Below are 9,778 nucleotides of genomic sequence, written 5' to 3'. Positions count from 1 at the left end.
TTTTCGGCTCCGGTCACCCCTTAGGAGTAGGAGTAGAGTAGATCTCGGTGAGTTCTTCAGCGAGCAGGGCTGCATCGGTCCGGCTGACCTCTGACTTGTCTGTAAGTACCGTCATGGCTTATACTTCTGTTCGTATGGCTGCATCGATCCAGTCGACCTCCACTGCGACTCTGGTGTAAGCTAGTTATCGACTCTTGTCTAGTTCAAGTACGGCTGCATCGATCCGGTCGACCTCCAATACTCGAACTAGATTAAGGTCAAGTTATCAGCTCTATCTAAGTGTGGCATCCTTCGAATAGATTCATTAAGTTACCGATATTGCTTATTACTTTCATTATTTATTTAATTACAGCAATATCACTTCGCCCAATTGGGATTGATCTAGATCGGCCTTATATCCTGTTTAACCCATCGTTTATTAATCTAAACTGATCTAATCTACACCTTAAACGGTGAGTTATGTTTTATCGATTGTTTTATGTCAATCTTGATCATGCATAGTATGCGGTTAAGGCATGTTTGGTCTTAAATAGATCTATCGGCTAACGAGAACCGTTCCATGGCCCGTTATCACGGCCTCTGTGATTCTGCTTCATACCCCACTGTTAGCACCGTGGAGTGGGGATCATTATTTGGTAGATCTGTTTCTGATACGACATGACCTTAATTGTGCGTTATGCCTTAATCGGCTGTTTTAGCCGATATCGAGTGTTTTCACATATGCAGTTCACGTCACGAGACCATTGAAGTAAGGATAAGTTGAAAGATGTGTTAGCCCCATGATCTTATTATTGTATTATGGCCTATATGATTCTGCCTCATGCCCCACTGATATTAGTAATAAGTTAAGGTCATCGAATTTATTGATGTTTCTACGGTGTGGCCCATTTACTTTAGATTTTAGTGTTTGATGATAAGGAAAGAAAAATATTTTAGTTCACGTGTAGACAAGGAAAGGAAAAGGTCAAGGATATAATCAAACTAGTGGCTGATCAATTTCAAATGTTCCAAATATATTTCCTATAAGTTATAACAAAACTAAAAATTGAGACTAATGAAATATCTTGACTGTAGAGTAAGACACACCGCTGCATAGACATATTGTATAAATTTGTGTGTATTCTTTTATTTTTACTAAATGTCAATATATATAAATAAATATTATAATTACAGGGAGCAAAGTAAAACATTGAAGGACATCCGAAGTATACAGATGGATAAATGACGACATTCTAAGGAACAGGCAAGTCATGTAAGATGATACATCAATTTTTATAAAACAAACTTATTTCTAAAATACTTGCATCAAAATCTATTTTCTAAATTAAATTGAATGAACAATGATGATGATGGATAATGGTTAATTGATGATAATTGATTATTCGGTGTAGAGAGAGTTCATGGAATGTGTGTAAGGAAAATGGACCTTAGGCCCATTTACTTTGGATTTTGGTGTTTGATGACCAACAAACCAAATTGGACTAATGGATTTGCAAGCAATTGTTTTGTAGTTCAATAGGATGCAAAACGTGACTTGGACGAAGACGACATGATGATCCGATGATCAACACCTTAAGCAAGACCTGAGAAGCACAAGAGAAGACCCAAGATATCAAATAAAGTCCAAACATGAAGATGGAAACCAAGCCGGACGCAAAATCGTGAAAAAACGAGCCTGGCAGAGGTGACCGAACGTGGCCCTATGAGTGACCGAACACTCCGATCAAGTGCCAGGCAACAATAGGCGTCGGCAGCTATGACCGGACGCTAAGCAAAGCAGTGACCGAATGCACTGGTGCCACTGTTCATCGTCACGGCAGTGTTTTCAGCGTGACCGAACGCAACAGACTGGACGACTGGACGCATGAAGTGCACCGTCCGATTGTTTCCATAGAGTTTCCTGAGCGACGCCAGCGTGATCGGACGTGTCCGATCAACGCGCACGCTCCAACGGTCGGGACGACTGGACGCGTCCGGTCAAGACACGATCAGTGTCCGGTCCGTAGCAAAAAAGTAGGTTTCTGTCACACCTGGTTTTAAGAACAAAACCAGGCTTGCCATATGTGTGCCCAAGAAGTCCACACATACAACAACAGAATAGAGGATATCAGAAACAATGTTATATAGCCGAAACATACTTATAATTAACACTTACATCAGAGTATAGCGGAATGGTTACTCATGTTTTCTTCAGGCTCCAACTTCACAGGGATGACTAACTAGGAGCTACGTATGCCAAACACTTCTGATAGTATCCTGAGAACTCCTTCGTTGTCTTCACCAATCTTTTGAGCAACTTTTACTAGAGTCTGGGGTGTGCGGAAATAGCAAGGGTAAGCACATGTCGTACTCAGCAAATATAACACGGGGTTCATGAGGCTCAAAAGGCTTAACACAGGTTTAACAGCATTCAGCTTTTAGTTGTCACAATTTTAACATAAGAGTAGCATCAAGTCGTTTCAATTCCCAAAGCAAAACACATGATTAATGTAAACATGAATAATGAATAGCATAAACAGATCATTCTTAGTGTTCATCTATTTCGTAAATGTTCCAAGGCCGTTCGTGACCGTGAGCACGACTGATATACTAGTTTTATACTCTACAGAGGTTGTACACTTTCACTGTGAGTCGTGATTTACCCTTTTGCCCGAGGTAGCTAATCTCTTAACCCACTTCTAAGGAAGGTCGACAGGGTTGACTATGAAGCATTTCAAAGGTTCGTCTAACAAGTTAGGGCTGCTAAGGTTTCCTCATCAGTAAGCATGAACCCCCCCCCTCCGGGAGTGACTAACAAAATACAAAGAAACCAAAGTGCACCCTCTTGGTAGGCCGAGATCATACAAACCGGAGCCCCACTTGCGCCATAAAGGTAACCACTAACAAGCTAGAAAAGGTCATCATACTGAGCTAAAGCCAGAGCCATATAACCCTTACAGCTATACTATAAGTCCCGGATGATCACTTACAGATAAATCATTAGGGAGAGGAATCTAGAACATTTAGAAAGTAGCTAAACACTCCAGCCCCCTGTTTCCAAGTTGCTAAAGAGTCATATTTTAATGTTTATTGTATATACCATTAGTCAAGTTACAAGATCATGGTTTAATTGAGCACTAGCAAAGCTACCCAATGCATATCCCGTAGGTGACAAGGTATAAGTTCAATTCTAGGGAATCCCTATCAAGGTGACACATGCAACATGAATTTAATGTATTAAAGTGCATACAAAACAAGGATGATCTCATGCTATACTTGCATTTTACTTGCTTTACAACTAATGGTCAACTCCTCGTAGAACCTTCGATCTTCTATCCTTTTGGTCTCCGGCACTTACGAACAGCTCTTCTACTCAGAAATCATATCACACCAACAAACATACAAGCAAACAAAATAGAGATGACTAAGAGCAGTACATCACACAAGATAAAACAACGTACTAAAAGAAAGGGCTTGTTGCTACGGTCCTGAGATCACAAAACACCAAAAACAGGTCTACGGTTAAAAAGAAACGACTACCAAAGTTTTATATTATAAAAGGTAAAAGAAAAGACTATGCGCATGTTTTATTTTTAATTGAACAAAATCATGTTTTAATTACCAAGTTAAATCTAGCTATATATTATTCATAAATGTTTAGAGAATCATCTATAAGCAAATACATTTCTTTTATGAAAAGAAAGTAAACAAGTGAGCATCTAAACTAGTTTTATGTTTGGAACATGTTTAGACTGAGCAGATTACAAATTAAAAACATATTAATGTTGTAATTAATCAAGTTAACATTTTAAACTTATATTGCTTTTAATTTGAAAGTCAATTGCACGCAACTAATAATTAAATTAAATATGTAATTTATAAAATTTACAAACATACCACGATCATGCCAATAACACGTAAATTACGTCACTACGACCTCAGTGTAACTTGAAAGGATTTAAAATGATGAAACATCAGAAACCTTAGCACGTAACGAGGGACGACCTTTGTAGATTTGTCTTAAGTATCAGAGAGCTCTAGACACTAGGAAGTTGACGGCAGCAAGGTTTTGGAGTTTTGGGAGCAGGCCAGCAGCTCAGCAGCTCGGTCAGACATAGATGCAGCTAGTTTTTCCTGTTGCGAAAAGCTTAATCAAAGGCACGTGATGACTAGTAGGAGATAAAACAGGGCAAGTTAGAGAGGGCAGGGCAGGTAAGTAGGACATGTACCTTCATAGGATGCACGGTGGCTCATAGATTCACGGCAATGAAGATCGAGCATTGGCAAAGGGTGCACGGAAGACCTGGCAGCTTGCTTCCGCTGATAGAGGCATCCTGGTGCTAGTAGAGATCGAGATGCGGCTTTTGCATGACGTGGCTGGAGACGGACGGCACACACCACCCCGACGATGGAAGAAGGCCTGGTAAACCTCAGAGCTGCGGAACGATGGCTTGCCAGAGATAGTCATCGGGATTGGCCGGCAGCAACATAGAGAGAAGAAAAATCTAATTTACTACACGAGGGATATCCCAAACTAAGGGCTCTCCTTAGGGTAGTTTTGGTGTACTTTGCCTAAGGGGTTGGTATAGATTTATAGTTAGAAAAACTCCCCACATCTACATCAACTAGCAATATAGTACTAATTGATGTTGCACCCTCCACATTTACTAATGGGCCTAAATAATCATTGAAGTCCATTAATAAATAAATGCATGGCTCTTTAGGATTTATTAGGATTATTGCATATGGGCTTTGAGCGTTGGGAAAAATGAGAGATTTATTATTTTCGGAATTAATTAATTTCGTGGATAAAATAATTCTAGAAAAGTCTAGAATTATTATTTAAGCCGCGAAACATACTCTGGCAGCCCTGAAAATTCAGGGAAATTTTCCATAGATATTATGGAACATGAGGAACCCAAATAAAGTATTTAAAGTCCATGATAAGATAATTTGGAGCATCTAAAAATTAACTTATACTCATAGACAAGTAGGAACGAGTTCCAGAAAAAGCTAGAAAAATTCTCGAGAAGTTTGTAGAGATCGATTGATGGACGAGAAACTGAAAGGAGTGATTTACGTTAGAAAGACAAGATTTTAGGAAGCTCCCAACGAAAACTTGAGCCGAGAAATAAAGAATTTGATTGTACAAAAAGATAATGACGTACCGGAGAAGGAAAATTGACCTACTAACGTATTTTAAAGACTTTGCTCACTCTCAACACATAAAGAAGCAACAAACAAACATCACATCATCCAAAAGCCCGTCAAAATTAGAAAACATTGAAAATTCATATTTTTTCTATAACTAAATTTGCGCTAGCTCAAACTAAACTTGGTAAATTTTATCCAAATATTAAAATAATACATTTTATTTAGTGTTTTCTATGCACAACCCAAAATTAGAAATTTTAGGGTGTGACAGTTTCATCCCCAACGACTACTTTCTCAGTGGGGCTTATAAATAGACCCCCAACTGACCATTTGAGTAGAGTAGAGTTGAGAAAACATACCAAAAGTGTTGATACACCATTTTAGTGATCTTTACTTGTATAGTGCTTAGTGATTTATTAAGTGATTAGCGTAGGTGCTTTGCGAAGTACTTAGGTTGATTAGACCACTGCTTATGCGCTTGCTCTAGGTTTAGGCCTAGTGTTTAGTAAGATTTGCATACCTCTTACCACTCGGTGCTTGTATACACCATTGTTGTACATCGGAGGGGCTTATAGTCTTGCGAGATCACACCAACCGTGTTTGTGGTGTGACCGCCACCGTGTACCGAAGAAAACAAGACCCGCGGCGATTCGGCCAGAAGCTTGATAGTGAAGATGGTGTGGAGCGGTCCAGCAGAGGCTTGCCCGAAGGCACACTAGAGACCCACTTGCATATGGGGAAGGACCGGGGCTATCCATGGAGTTACCCGACCAGGAGCTTGGCCCTTGCGAGGGGCTCTAATGAGAACTAGGAGGAAGCTTGCGCGCTTCTCGATATCTCAATAAAAATACCGGAGTCATCAACGAGAGTTTGCATATCTCTACCTTACTCTTTAGCTTCCGCATTTACATTACTTGCATAACACCTTTTGTGGTAGTAGAGATAGCAACACATTAGCAAAACCATAGTTACACATTTAGATAATTTATCTTTTGCATAGGTTTTTGCTAAGAATAGAAAAAGAGGTCATAGTTTAGAGTTAGACTTTTAAGTTGCCAAATTCACCCCCCCCCCTCTTAGGCGTCATGGTCCCCTTTCAATGTGAACATGAATTAGGGTGGGTTGAGCTCTCTCTACATCAACCAACCCTTCTCACTCGTTATGTGGGCCATGTGAAACCGTGTCGACAAGTGAACCCGTTTGGGACGGGCCAAGTTCGATACCCATGAATGTTGTTATATACTCCCTATGGTAAGTGAGGATGGGTTTGGGGTGATTAAATAAATCTTCATTCAAGTGTCGATGAAGTACACTCAGGCGCATATATTAGCGCACGTGGATAGATGCAGATGTATATAATATACGGAAGTGGGGAAAGTCCGGTATCTTGACCATGAGTCGCACCCAAGGAAGTACGATAGAAAATTAATCAGGGTAATCATAGGTAAATTGATATAAACCTATGTAGGGTTAAACCATAAGTTCACGTCATGTCTCTTGGATTGGAGGCTACGAGGGCCTATAGGACGCTATGTCTCACTTATGGGTGATAATAGATTTTTAACTTATTTTCTAAAATATGCAACTTTTTTGATAAACGATCTATGAATGAGAATGGATATGACAAATGGTTAGGACTACATTTCATTGATTTATTATATGCTTACCGAGTACTTTGTACTCACTCTTGCTATTAATGTGACAGTGTTGCTATTATTTTTGGTAATAGGTAATGTTCATTAATTCTTTTCATTAAATGTAATTGTCGATACGGGACCCACGGGATACCCCACAGGGAAGGGAGAAGATCTAGTCTAACTAGGATTCCTTCCATGTAATCTTAGTAGTAGTATTATTCTGTAATCCTACTAGGAACTCTTATTGTAAACCGACTAGGACTCTGGTCTTCTGACTATATAAAAGAGGGCGGAGTTCCTAGAGAAGAGACTTAGATAACCCAACACTTTACAAATCAATCCAACACAAAGGCTAACGCCGACTAGACGTAGGGATATTACTCGATCACGGTCGAGGGCCCGAACCAGGATAAATCAACTGTCTCTCGCGTTAACCGTCGAGTTCTGTATACGCTGAAGCCCGAACAAACTGCCCTAGGTATCCCCATGGTAGACTATCGGTGGTGAAACATCGATAGCTGGCGTGCCAGGTAGGGGCTTTCGGTGAATTTGCATCTAAGAGCTCGACGGACCTCAACAACATGATCTTCTCGACGGGATCAACCTTCATCTTCGGTTCATGGATCTACGAGGCAGGCGATGATGGCAAGCTCCAAAGTCGTCTCCTCAAAGATTTGGATCACCATGAAGATCTTTCTATTTCGATGACTATGATAGATCAACTCGCTAGAAGATTCACGCAGCTCGTGATGTCCGATCCAACTCAGATTTCATGGCTTCGCGCATCCGACTCAAACTCAGGCTCCACATCTAAGATGGAGTCTTACCCAAGTTCTTTCAAGAAACCAAGTTCTTTTCCGGTAGGGTTCCAGAACGCGACCTCGGTCTATCAAGAATTCAGCTCGGAATACACTCAGAGTCCTTTCAAGAAGTCAGGTCCTTTTCCGTTCGGACTCCACAACATGGCAAAATCTTATCAGGCACGACCCGAAGGATCCCTCTATCCAGTGCTTAGAATGCCACTGAAAGGAGCTCAGGAAGGTCTCGTATTAACTATAACATCTCAAGACTGCATCGTCCACTGGCTTGGTTCTGTTCTTGAGGATAGCGGTACCCGACTAGTCGGCACGATGACAATAGCAATTCTACCCTACCAAGAAGGAGACTCGATCTGCAACCTTGAAGCCTCTACTAAAGTTATCAACAACTCCGACAGTAGGGAAACCAACGCCGATAATAGAATAATTCACGCACGACAAGTATTCATGGTTCGCCGTCCTCGATCACCATTGGTCCCCCCTAGAAGCACCCGACATCAAGTCATCAGATGAATCTGAGTCCAACATATCACCCTTTATCCAAGGGCACAATGGTGAGACCGAGAATCAAAAGCAAGCTAGAGAAAGAAGAAACAAATTGAAACAAGGACGCCAACACCGTGCTAGGCAGCGCAAGGAAGTTTGGGTCAAATATGAGTCAGATCTGGCCGAGTACAATAAAAGAAAATCAGAACAAGAAGTCGAAGAAAGACGCGCGGCGAATACACCCTATAATAGGATCCGAGAAGCACTAGAAGAACTCAAAGCGACATCACTTCCCAGTGAAAAACAGGAACAGCTCCGGGACCTTCTCCAGTCAACAGCCCTAAGGGCACATGATGGAGGGACGCGCTCAAGACTACCTGCCAGGTCAACATCTCATGAGCAGGAAGATCAAAATCAAAGGAAGTCCGCTTTTGAGAGACTCAGACCAAGTAGAAGTCACAACAGAGAAAGTAGAAGGGACCATAGTCAAAACTACCGAGTCGAACAAACAAGAAAGACCATAAGCAAAGTACCTATTCAGACAGCCCCACAGAACTACTATCACCAAGACAACAGTTGGCTAGAAGGAGGTGCTAAATCAGAATACACAGAAGACGGAACGCATGATAGATTCCCCTGTTTTGCAAACAGACTTGCTTCAATACGACTACCTCACAAGTTCAAGCCATCCAACCACTCTAAATATGATGGCAAGACCGAACCAAGGCAGTGGCTCAGGATTTACTCACAGTCAATTGAACTAGCCGGAGGAGACAATGATATCAAGGCCTTATTTTCCCATGGCCCTAGAAACCATGCCCCTCCAATGGTTCGACAAATTAAATCCAGGGTCAATCAGAAATTGTGAGGACTTGCAAAGAGTTTTTTATAAAAATTTCGTGGGTATCATTACGCACCCCATCACCCACGTAGAATTAAAAGGACTCAAGCAGAAAAGAGGCGAAAGTCTCAGAAATTACTATCGACGATTTGGTGAACTACATGCTCAAGTACATGACATCACCGAACGAGAAGTAATCGAAGCTTTCTCTCACAGAATTATGGCTAGGTGGCAATTTTAGGACTTCTGCAAAGAAAACCTGAAAAACAATAAAGAATTCAGACACACAGTAGAAAAGATGATTACTGTAGAGGAGAAAACACGAGAAAGGTTCCCGAATAGAAACAACCAAGACAACCCGGACAAGCAAAATCATCAAAACATCAGACATCAGAAAAGAAAACATGGACCAGACAACACCATAGCGATGGCTGACAAATCATGGAAGTTTTTCAAACCCAGAAGGTATGACGACATTGAAAACATGCATTGCATCTGGCACCCTAAAGGAAATCACACCATCGGAAATTGCTACACCTTCAACAATCGATACATAAGAAAAGATAATAAGGTAAACACTAAAGAAGACAATCAGAAAAAAGATGAAGACAACCACGAAGTCAAGAGATTCCAAAAATCTAGGGGGACAATAGCAATGATCTTCGCTGGGGCCCCAGATTTCAGAAGCAAACATCAAGAAAAGCTAGCTCTACGAACCATCATGACAGTAGAACCGGCTACTCCAAGATATCTCAATTGGCCACAGTATCCAATCCAGTTTTCAAGAGAAGACCAATGGACTAGCATAGGAAACGTAGGCCATTACCCACTGGTTCTAGATCTAACTATCGCCGGTATGACTG

This window comes from Miscanthus floridulus, chromosome 6, assembly GCF_019320115.1.
Source record: "Miscanthus floridulus cultivar M001 chromosome 6, ASM1932011v1, whole genome shotgun sequence".
In the NCBI taxonomy this organism is placed as follows: domain Eukaryota; kingdom Viridiplantae; phylum Streptophyta; class Magnoliopsida; order Poales; family Poaceae; genus Miscanthus; species Miscanthus floridulus.
The sequence above is the reverse complement of the archived record's forward strand: the minus strand, read 5'-3'. Positions refer to the sequence as shown.